A 13,911-nucleotide genomic window follows, 5' to 3' on the forward strand; every position below is an offset into this window, starting at 1 on the left:
TTTATATAGTGCTTCTTTTTAGTTTATATATTGCTTAAATATATTTATAATGATAATTATTTTATATAAATCAGAATATTAGAATAAATAGTTGCTTATATTATAAAGTTTTAAGATCACTTATATATTTATTAACGTTAGTTCTGTAAATAAAAGTAATAATAAAATCTGCAACGGCAATAAAATAACACATGTATATCATATGTATCTATAAAACTGTACTATTAGATATAAAAAATAAATGTCATTTTTCTTCACACTGGGTTCACGATTGCGTATAAGTTATTATTATTTACCTGCCATTTTAAGTTTACTTGTATGACTTTGATACTTTATAAATTTACTTTTACTTTTAATTATTTTAAAAATGTTACCGAATTAATTACATTAACTAAGCCGATAAGTTTTTAATTTAAAAAACTATGAACTAAACTTTCTTTTTTTCTTCTAAATCTGATTCACTCCTAACAAGGCTGCAAGCAACCATTGTTAAGTTATGAGTAACTAGAAGAAAAAAAGAATAGAGTTATAAAGCAAGAAAACGGTTTACAGAAAACTTGAAAAGTTGTTGGTTGAATGAGTCAGGAAAACATGAAGATGAGAGAGAGTTCCAAAAGATTGAAGTGCATGAGAAAAAACTAGACAAATAAAAGTTTTTAGAGCATGCAAGGATAGATGTAGTAAAAAAAATAAAAATGAGATTTTGCTGAATGACTTAGGCGAGAATGGCGAGTGAGGCGAGAATAAGTTTTAATTAATAGAACTAGAGATAATAGCTCTTTTGAGAAGCATCCATGATAGTGTTTGTAGAAAAGTTAAAAAAATGCAACTTTATGAAGATGGGAGAGAGACTCAAGTTTGACAAGTAGAACGGGTCCAACTAGGTTTACAATGCGTTTTTGGACCTTACCTAGAGAAGAAAGAACATCATTAGAAAAACCAGCCAAAACATGACATTATTCCATACAGGAATAAATAAGAGACTTGTAGAGATACAAAATGGAATCAGGAGTAAGACAATAGCTAGCACAATAAAGAGAAGCAAACATAGCAGATGTTACTATTGCAATTGATTGTATAAATGGATTCCATGAGAGGTCAAAAGTGAACAATAATCCAAAAAGACGTAAGGAAGACAACTCAGCGAGAGGTTTGTTGTTCATTAATATAGGAATGTTGACAGTATTGCAATAGTTATTTTCAACAAATAACTTGGTTTTGGAGTTAATTCACAAGCCACAAAAAGCCCTAATCTGTTACGGCAGTGAGATCAAATTCATGATCGGTTGCCTATTCAAAGCAATCAAAATCAGAAGACTTTTTGTCAAGACAGGAGTATAAAGTTAAGTTGTCAGCAAATAGAGCCACTTTAGATGTAAGGTTTTCAGCAAGATCATTAATGTACGTCAGAAACAAAACAGGACCAAGGATTGATCTTGAGGTACCTCAGAAGTTATTGGAAATTAATAAGAGTATTGGCCTTGGAAGATGGCTTTATTAAAGCGTTAGAAAGAAACAATTTGTTAGTATTAAAAATATTTCCAGGTACACCATATGAAGCAAGCTTATAGAGAAGACAAGCATGCCAACTTTATCGAAAACTTTGAATATGTCACATGAATATGCACAATAAAATCTTTTTATTACAGCAGTTAGTCTGCCGTAGAGCTAGAGGACCGAAAACCGTATTGATTGTCTGACAGCAATTTATTTGATTAAAGACTCAAAGACCTTAGTAATAACAAAGAGAAGACTAATCGAACGATAAATGGAGGGCTCTAAATGTTCTTTGGAGTTTTTGAAAATCCGAACAACAGATGCCATTTTCCAGCAGGGAGAAAAACAAGCCTCAGCCAAGCACTTATTAAACAGTTTAAAGAGAATTAAAGAGAGTTCTAGAAAAAAATATTTGTAAGATTATGAAAGGAATGTTGTCTGGACCACAAGTCGTAGAAAAGATTAATTGAGAAATGGCTGTGGCATTGAAAGTGATTTGAATGTCTAATATTGGGTTAACCTGTTTAATTGGAATGAAAGGAAGAAAATGGCCATAAGATTCGAATTAGAAGAAATGTTTTTTCCAAATAGTTCTGCCTTATTTTTGGGAGAGGTAATAAATAAAATGTCCCATGAATTAGAGTTCGAATGCTAGGCCTACCCTTAATAATGATGCTATTGAAGATTTTCCAAAAGTCTCTAGAGCTTACTTTCTGAGATAAGATACAAGTGGAAAGATTTAATGAGAGAACTGAGAATAATTGAGCTTAGCATCAGACTATTTACATTTCTTGCAATAATAAATAGCTGTTTGTTCTCAAGAGAGTTATTCTTTTGAAAAAGATGAAAAAAATGATTACGGTTGGAGAGAGAGAGAAGACATTATCCCACGGACTATCACAAAGAAAATCATAACAAGAATTCCTGTCAGCTTTAGGATAGTAGTAAGTACTGTGATGATAGGGTGAGTCCGAAAAAGAAGTATGAGACAAAATATTTATAAAGACCATTGGGTGGTCAGAACCACCCTAGTGAGAAAAAGGAGAAACTGAACACAAGCTAAGGTCAGAAAAAAGACACAAATCAAGGAGTGAAGGTAAATGATTAAGGTTGCTCGTCTTAAAGTTAATTATCTGAGTAAAAGATTAAAAGATGCATAAATCATAAGCTTTAGTGCCAGCAGGGTTAATGGCAATAGAGTCAAGCCATTCAGTGTGATGACCATTAAAGTTACTAATAACAACAATATTAGCAGAAAGATAAAGCAAAAAACATGGTCAATTTGATTAGGAGTTACATATAAAACATTGTAGTCTTCAGAAGAAGTAGAGCGGTAATAAACAAAGGAGAAGATAATAGAGAGAAGAGGTGCTAAGTAGAAGCTCATAAAAGAATGGTCAAGGGGTTCAAACTTAATATCTGAACAAATAGGTGAATTAAATGGGTAAAAGGACTCTAATTGTCAAATGCTTGACTTGACTATACGTCTAAAGCTAAGCATTTGACAATAAGAGTCTTTGCAAATTAAACAATGGTATCCATCAATATTGAGATCTGAAGAAGGATTAGCCAAATTTACATTAGTCTCACAAAGAGCAAGCAAGTCTAGTGAATTTTGCAACAGGTAAGATTCAACTGATTGAAGGTTACTTTGCAGGCTACAAATGTTTGTGAAAGATTTGTTGAAACAGTTAGGTGGTAGGGATTGTTTTTTATGTTTAATATTTTGGTTTATTTTCGGCGTAATTTAAGTTCAAAAAAAACTTGACTCATTCTTAGAAAGGGCATTCCAACAACGAGCTTGTAATATAATTGTAAACATCCCATGTAATGAGCTATGCTCATTACTTGGGATGTTTACAATTATATTACAATTACAATTCATAGTTGTCTCTGTCTCGTTAATTAATCCAAAGTCGTAATGTAGGGCTCCATATGTGACCTCAACAAGGGATACCATCCATACACAAGATGACACTGTTAATAATTTGATATTTTCAACTGTTGATTGAATTAGCCTCTTTGAGAGCTACCGCAGAGTTCGAGAGAACCTTAATACCTGCCGACGTCAGAGCCATTAAACTGAGTTTTAGAACTGTAACCTGATTTGGAGGTAACAGTAAGAGTTTCATAGTTGACTAGTTGCATAGCCACTTTCATAGAAGCACAAGAAAAAATCTATGAGTAGTTTTATGAAGATCCGCTATTCATTATCCTAGAAAACAATATAACACAGGTTTGTATCTATACCAGCTTCATAAATGAAGAGGGAGTTCAAGGCTCTAAATTTTCCATTATTCAACTGAAAGACTATCCTGTTCAGAAAGTTGTAAAATGTCATGTGATGCAGTTGTTTTAATTTGGCTGCAAACTAACACAGGAATTTACCAACATATTAAGTTGTTTTATTTATCAGAAACTGATAGAGCTGCATCGGAATTATCCGGCTTTGAAAGTATACGGAACAAAAAACAACATAGTTTAAGATGGCGTATAAGAACTGTTTGATGTTGTGACTACGAGCGTGGTGACTACAATGCCGAAGTAAGATTGAAATTTTTTCACGTACAAAACGAAAGTGTTTTTGCCTGTAGCATGAGTAGATTAGTATAATAGTAGCATAATGTGACCATGAGGGGACATGGAGAGAAAGGTAAAAAGAAATGTAAATAATGCACGACAAAAAGCATTAATGAAAGAGTCGGTAAACTTTCTTCATTCAAATTTAGTTTTAAGTCAAAACTAGACGATGAATATTACCTTACTCAAACTCAGCCATGAAGATATCAGATTAGGTTCAGAACCATCGTTGTTACTCTGATTAATATAAATGTAGTTATTCTTTTTAGTTGTATATATGATATATATTGCAGATACCTCTTAAAATAAGTTTTTTAAACTTGAAAAATATTTAAATTCTTTGAGTTTTGTTGAATGCACCTGCTATGGAGAGGGAACTATAATAGATATTGAAGGATTGTTGAATGCACCTGCTTCTGGAGAAGGAATTACAAGAGCTTTTTTTTACAATTGGGTCATATATTTAAAGGAGAGAAATAACTAGCGATGGATGATTGAATTGATGAAGGTTGAATAACCAGTAAATATCATCTTTCTCTATAAAATGTTATGTAATAACATATTGGCAAATATTGATAAATTACAACTTAAATATTGATAGACAAATTTTGTTGAACTAATGTAACTCATCAAAATATGTCAACTTATCGTACTTAAGAATAAACTCTATTAAAAACAATCTGTGATAATAAAGTTATGCAATTATTAGTAGAAATAATTAGTGTAGTTTACAATACCCACAAACACGGCTGTTTCACGCAATTTAAACTTGGGCATTACGTAACGAGTTTACCAAAAAAAGTAAACAATTTTCGCAAAAAAATTGTATATAAAATGCACCAACTTTAAAACCATGGCATATTTTTTTTATTAACGCTTTTTATTTCAAATAAAAAAATTATAAAAGATAAACCTTTAATTGTTAAATAAATGTTTACATTAAGGTGGCTCTATGGTTAAAAAAATAAATTCTACATTTTAAAAATAAATGTTTCCAAATAACTTTAAATGAAAAGAATAACCATTTTTATCAACAAATACACTCCAAAAAATTACAAAAAACTTTTTGCTTTGCTGAGTCAGCAAAAAACAAGTAAAATATAATCTCACTCTTAAAATTTTTATAACTCCTAAAATATACATTCAATGAGCCTAAAAATTTCAGAATATCTTTATTATTCAAACACAAAGGGACTGTAGCAGAATTTTTTAATAAAAATTTGTACATCAAAAATGGCGATCAAAAGCAATGGAAGCAAAATAAAAATCAACTTTTTATTTAAGATAACTATTCCAAACTAATAATAATATCATTATTTTTGTATAATTTGCTACAGTCCCTCAAGTAATTGTTAAGGAGTACTCCCTGAAATTTTCAAGTTGATTGCTTTTATACTTTTTAAGAAAATCCATTTTAAGTTTTGCGCAATATCGAAAAAAATAATTCTGTAAAAAACGCATTTAAAAAACACATAGTAATTTATTCTAATATTTTCAAGGAAAATTAGATTTGCCACCTTCTACATCCTTTTCTTTATTGATAAATCTCTTTTTAACACCGCTTATCATTTTTTTGTCCTTTTTAAGTGCTTCAGAAGATTTTCTTTTTAAAATAACGTTGACGGTGGACAACCACCGTCAACGTTATTTTAAAAAAAAAATATTATTTTACACAAATCATAATTACCAAGATATACAAACTTGAGATTAAATATCTCAAAAACTTTTGAAAAACTAGACATTCCATCATTGACATAAATAACAACTGAAGCTGCACAAATATCTAAAACTTCTTTGCAAACAAATACATCTTTAGGACACCTTTTCCAAATTATTTGAATAAATGCTTTGTTCAAATTTTGGGTCGTACCATGTAGATATCGTTACAACAGTTTTCAGAAGAGAAATCAATAAAAATCGGTTTTATTGCAATACGAATAGCTAATGGCTAACAACTTTTAGACGGCAAAAGCTATTGGGTACCTAAAATTTAATATATAGTTGGCTAAAAAGATAGGGAATCACTGTTGTTGTGGGGCGTTGCTATAGAAGCTGAAAAGACTACCTTTAAAAAAATGGATATTACTCATATTATTGAGTTTGAATGTATATAAATATATATATTTTCTGAATCTAGAAAAATGTTTACTAAAAAATTTTTTTTAAAGAAATAGTTTTTAAGTTTGCAACAAAGATATTAGAATTGCATGTTTTTAATAATTTTTTTATTATTATTTGCTAAGTTAATTTTTTTTCAAACATCTAGCTGATATATATATTTTTTTAAAGTCATAAGATTATTGTATAATTTATATATAAAAGTTATATATAATTTATATATAAAAGTCTGTTATATATAAAAGTTTTTTCTTTGAACATTGTGGGGACACAAGACCATTTATATTGACCAAACTTTGTTTCGCATTGTCGTAGGACAACAGTCTTTATACCTATGTAGATACTGAAAAAACTAAAAAGGTCTCATACATACTTCATTTTTACAAAAAACTGGATAACCGACTTTTGTCTTTTGTCTGAGGTACAGATATTAAAATTTAAAGTTTATTTTAGTTTATAGTTTTGGTTTAGTTTATAGTTAATTTTAGTTTAGTTTTTGTCAGTTTTAGCTTCAGTTATCTTTTTTCTTACTTTAGACAACTTCATGGAAGAAATGAGGGGAATAGGTAAAAAAAATTATAGTTATATATATATTTATATGTAAATATAATTCTATCAATTATTCTGAGGTATATTTTTTGTCTTAAGAGTCTGGTAGAAGCATAACTGGTAGGGCTGTGTTTTAAATTTTATATATTTTTTATGGAGAAATATGTGCAATAGGTGAAAGAATTATTTAATATAAATATGACATTTTTAAACTGTTTGCATTTTACTCATATTTTTATTAAAATTAAATTTTTCATAAGTGTAACTCTTTTTAATTTACTTTTTTATTATTATTATTATTTTTAGCATCCTCTTCATCCTGTGAAAATGGTGAAGTTATGCTTTATATTTTGATTAAAAAAAATTGTAAATATTATTAATTTTTATTATATCCTTCTATTTGTAATTTTAGAGTTGTTAACATTAGAGCAATATCAAAGACATCGCTCCCAACACCCAGTGCCTCTCTCGGAGAGGTCCTTCAATAAGTGGCAAAGTAATGGCGGTATGGATGAGCCATCCTTTAAATGGAGGGCTCATCCAAACCGGGGTGTTGGGAGACACCGAAGAAAAAACAGCAATCAAAAGGTTGTAAATGTCTTCTACCAGTGAAGATATTTATAACTTTTTTGTTGCCGCTTTTTCTTCAGTGATTTTTTTTTTTAATTTTTATTTTTTAATTTGTAATTTTTTTTAATAATATATTGTTGAATATTTGGTTTGTTTTTCTTTTATGTCTACTTATCTGTTACAATTTTTATTTTAGGTTTGTCATATGACGCATTAATGCAGTATACAAGATCAAAGTTTACATTTACTTTTAAATTTGTTATACACATGTTTGATTGTAGATTAACTTTTTTTGTTTGAAACGTATTTGCACTCAATTGCTTAGTTATTTATAATAAATTTATTTAGTTGTGTGCATTTAAAGTTTTAAAGACAATTTCCGTTTTTTAAAGAAACATGTATCAAGGGGATACCAAAAAGTTAATAACTCATGAATAATTTACGTTCACTTCATATTAATCTTATTAATTAAAGTTCATGTTATAAAAAATATAACAAGAATTTAGCTTTACTTTTTCGTCAATTTAAAGCATGATGAAGTGTTATTATTTTGTGTCAGTAACTAAAAACGAATTGCATTGAACTTAGTAATGTCTAGAAAAATGGTTCTACCATACACTGATATGACCTATGTCAGTTATAAATTACTCAAATAACGTTAAATAATTGGTAAATTAATTTATTTTAATTTTACAGATTGTTTAATTTTTTAATTTGAAGGCGTTTTTCTTAAAGAGTATTAGTTAAGGTTTCGCAACTTTAAATTGTGGAAAACACTAAATTATGTAACAGACCGACTGTTTTGATACCATATACGTAAGTATATACGCAACGTTTTGATACTATATACATAAGTATATAGTATCAAAAAAACCAGCGTATTTTCCTTAACCGGTCACCTCTGATAAATTTTTAAAATTGGTATAGAATTCTCAACATATTGTGAAAGTTTTTGATACAAACCGCTGTAATGATTCGCAAAAATCTGGCCTATAAGTGGAAACAATTTTTTTACCTTATTTTCCGTGTAACGTGAGTTAAGTGGCATTTTCAGTAATAAGTTCGCCCTCTTTGGAGGAACATTTTGTAGAATACATTTTAAAATTGTATATATATATAAAAATATATATAAATAATAATATATATATAAAATTTAAGTGATTTTCTTTTAACTTATAATTGCTCTGTTTATATATATATATATATATATATATATATATATATATATACCCAGCAAACATGTCAACGTTGAATCAACGTTGAAAACCGGTCGCAAAAGATGTTGCGGAAACGTTGACAAAGTAATCGATTTTGCAAAGATATGTAACGTTGTTTAATAGACGTTGATTAAACGTTATTGCGTAACGTTGAAAAAACGTTACTAAATGACGTTACAAAAGCGTCGCAGCTAAACGTTGAAAAAGCGTTACATAAAAAGCGTTGAATAAACGTCGCAACTTAGCGTTGAAAAAACGTTACCTAAAAAGCGTTGCATAAACGCTGTTAAAGCAGTCTATTTTGCAAGGATTTGTAACGTTGTTAGTAAAACGTCGATTTAACGTGACTCAAAGACGTCGAGTAAAGGTTGAAATATAACGTTGAATCAACGCTTAAATGCGCTGTATAAAATATCGCAAAATATTATTAAACGTAATTAAACGTTGCTATAATATATATTGAATTGGCAAATAAAACTAAATTGTAAGTTGAACTCTGCCCTCGCAATATTTCCAAAATCAATTTTTAATACTAACAGTAATATACAATGATAAATATAAAAAAGCTTAACATATACAATTTATACATATATATATATAAAAATATAAATATTTTCTTTAAAATTTATGTGTGTGAGTGTTTGCATATATATTTATGCAATATATAAAAATACAACTAACAGGATATCGTATCGATAGGGCAGGATATCATTGAGATACAGAATCTAAATCAAAAAACAAAACTTGTACCATTAGTAGCCTGAAAGCAAATGTAAAAAAAAAAATGTTATTAAATTAGTATAATTATTATTAAATTTAAAAAGTAAATATATATATATATATATATATATTATATATATATATAATACATATATATATATATTATATATATATAACTTATTCATATATATAATTTATAATTATAGGTTCAGGTATCACTCCATTGACTAGTTTTTAACTATATGAGTGACACCTAACCTTATTTATGTGAGTTTATAAATATTTTTGTAAATTTTCATATTTTATGGTTAAATAAATGGATTATTATTATTATATATAAAATATATAGATAAATAAATTACATATATATATATATATATATAAATTATATATATATATAAATTATATATATATATAAATTATATATATATATATAAATTATATATATACATATATATATATATGTATATATATATATATATATATATATATATATATATATATATATATATATATATATATATATATATATATATATATATATATATATATATTTTTATATATATATATATACACAAATTTTTTTATTTATTATACAGTAAACTCCCGGTTATTCGAAATGGCACTTATTAAAATTTTCTGCTTATTCAAAGCAATTTTTATTTCCTGTAAATTTTCTTTAACAAACTCATGCAAATACTGTTATGCAGAAATGCAGTTATGCGAACCTGCAGTTGTTCAAAATTTCGGTTATTCGAAACAATTTTTGCTCCCCTTGAAGATAAAAATATATATAAATATACAAATATATAAAGATATATATATATATAAATATATATATATATATATATATATATATATATATATATATATATATATATATATATATATATATATATATATATATATATATATATATATATATATATATATATGTATATATATATATTTATAAACAAAAATAATTTTGTATATATATATATATATAAATATATATATATATATATATATATATATATATATATATATATATATATATATATATATATATATATATATATATATATATATATATATATATATATATATATATATGTATATATATATATTTATAAACAAAAATAATTTTGTATATATATATATATATACAAAAATAATTTTGTATGTATATATATATATATATATATATATATATATATATATATATATATATATATATATATATATATATATATACAATATTATTTATGTCAGAATCTATATAACTGCAAAAGTTTTAAGTTTTTTTTTAAATTTGATTCCAGAGAGAAAAAAAAAACATTTATAACTCTTTTTAACTCAAAGCAAAAGTAACTCTATTAAATGAGCTTTGCTAACTTACAGTTTTTCTGTCTAAAATAAATGTGACAAAAGTAAGAAACATCTACATTTTTATTATGAATTATAATGCTTTGTCAACAACAATTTACTTAAAAGTATTAACATCAAAAATATTTTGTTAAAGTTATTAACAATAAGCATTTTAAACTATATTTTTTGAAATTTATTTTTAGAAAAAGTTAAAATAATAATAATGGTTTATCATCAAAATTATTCATTGGACATCAGATCTCGGGTCACTTTTGATCGAAAAAAGGGCCTAACCTACAAGCAATGTGATAAAAAATATCAAATATCAGTAAGTGGTGTTAGGAAGATGTGTATAAAGTATGAAACAACTGGTTCTGCTGAAAATCAGAAAAGACTTGGTCGCTCCATTAAGACTTCAACAATAACCAATATCCTAATTGCACTGATAAAAAAAAAAAAATTCAACAATAACCTAAAGGCAGATTGTTGAAAATCTTAAATTAAATGTTTCCTATCGAACTGTACAGAGAAGACTTAATTTAAGTGGTTTAATAATTTAGATGGTTTAAATAAACCTTCTCCAGAAAAGTAAACCCCTCATTAGTCGTATAAGCAAAGAAAAACTTTTAGCATTTGCAAAACTGCATATTAACAAGTGTGAGGCATTTTGGAACTTAGTGTTATGGACTGTTAAGAATAAATGTCAAATACTTGGCTTAAAAAACGACAAAAAGTTTGGTGCAGACCTTGTGATGCACTCTTAGATAGAAATCTTACAAAAACAGTCTAGCATGGAGATGGTTTGCCTATGGCTCGGGGATGTTTTGATTCAAATAGTGTGGGACGACTGGTGAATGTTGAATGTATAATGACAGGGAAGTTGTATGTTGATTAGCTTTCAAAAAATTTATGTCAATCCGTTTAAAAATTGATCGCAAATTTTTTTTTCACCATGACAACGACCCTAAACACACATGCAAAGCGACACAACAGTTCCTCAAAAAAAAGTAAAGCTAACATCCTTAAATGGTCGCCACAAAGTCCAGACCTTAACCCTGTTGAAAATATATATAGGCAATTTTGAAATCTAAAATAATTGTAAAATAGCTCATTTCATTTAATAGAGTTACTTTTACAATGACTTAAAAAAAATTATAAATATTTTTTTCTAGATTACAATCAAATTTAAAAAAAACATACAATTTTTGAAGTTATGTAGATTCCAGCGTAAATAATTTTGTTTTTATTGTTAGAGTTCTGAATTTATCAAAAATGTTAATGCTATACATGTATATATATATATATAAATATATATATATATATATATATATATATATATATATATACATATATATATATATATATATATATATATATTTATATATATATATCTATGTATACATATATATATATATATATATATATATACGTATATACACATATATATATACGTATATATATATATAAATATATATATATATATATATATACATATATATATATATATATATATATATATATATATATATATATTTATATATATATATAATATATATATCTATGTATACATATTTATATATATATATATATATACGTATATACACATATATATATATATATATATATATATATATATATATATATATATATATATATATATATATATATATATATATATATATAAATATAGACATATACATTTTATGGAAGTCAAATTTTACAATTAAAAATAGTCACCATTCCATACATAAATTAACTAAATTAAACTTACTTGAATAACTGTAACTATAAACCATCAATTTAAATCATATAATATACTTTGTTCATAAGATGGAAACCAGTTAAAACCATATCATTTTTCTATCTTTGATCCACCAGAACTTTACTAAATAAACTTACACCTAAAATCAAATTATCACATGTCAAAAAAATTTAAACAGTATTATTAAAATCAGATATGACTAATAGTTAATATCTAATAAAAAATATTTAATTAATAAATAATTAATAAAAAGAACATTTACATCATATCCAGACTTATTATCCTTCAAAAAACTATTTTCAGCACTAGTCCGCCCTCACCTAGAATACTGTGGATCAATCTGTAACCCTGGACTTCTCAAAGACAAACGGCAACTAGAAAATGTGTTAAGAAGAGCTTCGAAACGAATCAATGGATTACAGGATCTACCGTATGAACAAAGATTGTTGGCATTAAATATGACAACTGTAAAATACAGGCTACTTCGTGCAGACCTAATCAACGTCTACAAATGGTGCAAAAACAACAATAGTGACAGAAGTCTTTTCGAAATAGATAGTAAATTTATTACTCGTGGTCATATATATAAACTAAAAAAACAATCTTCGCGATTAAATTTACGTATGAATTTTTTTTCTCTAAGAATAATAAATAAATGGAACTCTCTTCCTAATCACATTGTATTAGCGTTATCTTTAAAAACGTTTAAACTGCTTCTAGACAATCATCTAAAAAATGAATGGCTTCTCTATGACTAATCCACATTTTATTTTCTATTAGTTATACAAACTCTGTAATTGTCAAGTATTATATAATTAGGTTGACAGGCAGTTTATGCCTACACAATTTATTGTAAAACCTTAATTTAAAAAAAAAAAAAAAAAAAAAAAATATCAAGTTTTATTTATTCTTCACCATATAAAAAGTTAAATGCAAAGAGAAACACAATCATTCACTAACATAATTACTTTCATTCTTTTTTGGAGTCCTCTGTAGTCGTAAAATTAAATCCTTCGCCTACTTCTTTATCTAATAATAGATACTTATAAGTAATTATTTAGTAAAACAAATATAAACAAAAATGTAAAAACTAAAATGTAGACCCAGTGCAAACAGATTACGATATATATCTAGGCAATCATAATATAATAAACAGATTCAAAATTTTACTTATCCCAAAATAAAAATAAGACTTATTAGATGTTTAATTGATATAGTACTTCACCGTTAATTATAGAAGTTTATTTGATATAGTACTTCACCATTAATATAAAACTATAACAGTTTTCTTATTCATATAAAACAATTAAAACAGCAATGAGTACTGTAAAATTTAATGACCTCCAGTAACTTTAAATCTTTTAACTCTAAGCTTGTTCCATGAATAATCAATTGGAAAACTATTATAGGCAGCATTCATTGCATGAACACCAGTTGACAAAAATAACCAACCATCTTCTACCCAACAACATAGAGCAACTGCCTCTGTTTCAATCTGTTTTTAAAATAAGCAACTTAAGCCCAAGATTGTGAAGTCATTGTAATAGA

At 26.3% G+C, this 13,911-nt stretch overlaps 1 long non-coding RNA gene across 1 annotated transcript; it reads right to left on the bottom strand.

Moving 5' to 3' along the window:
* Positions 1 to 9,168: 9,168 nt before the first annotated feature.
* LOC136089482 (uncharacterized) lies at positions 9,169 to 13,911 on the bottom strand. The gene is made up of 4 exons (XR_010643096.1): positions 13,705 to 13,911; positions 13,324 to 13,392; positions 12,373 to 12,502; positions 9,169 to 9,256 (listed from the first exon to the last, which is right to left on the bottom strand). It is a non-coding gene; the product is annotated as an uncharacterized LOC136089482 (long non-coding RNA).

The sequence above is a fragment of the Hydra vulgaris genome, chromosome 13 (genome assembly GCF_038396675.1).
Source record: "Hydra vulgaris chromosome 13, alternate assembly HydraT2T_AEP".
Taxonomy (NCBI): Eukaryota; Metazoa; Cnidaria; class Hydrozoa; order Anthoathecata; family Hydridae; genus Hydra; species Hydra vulgaris.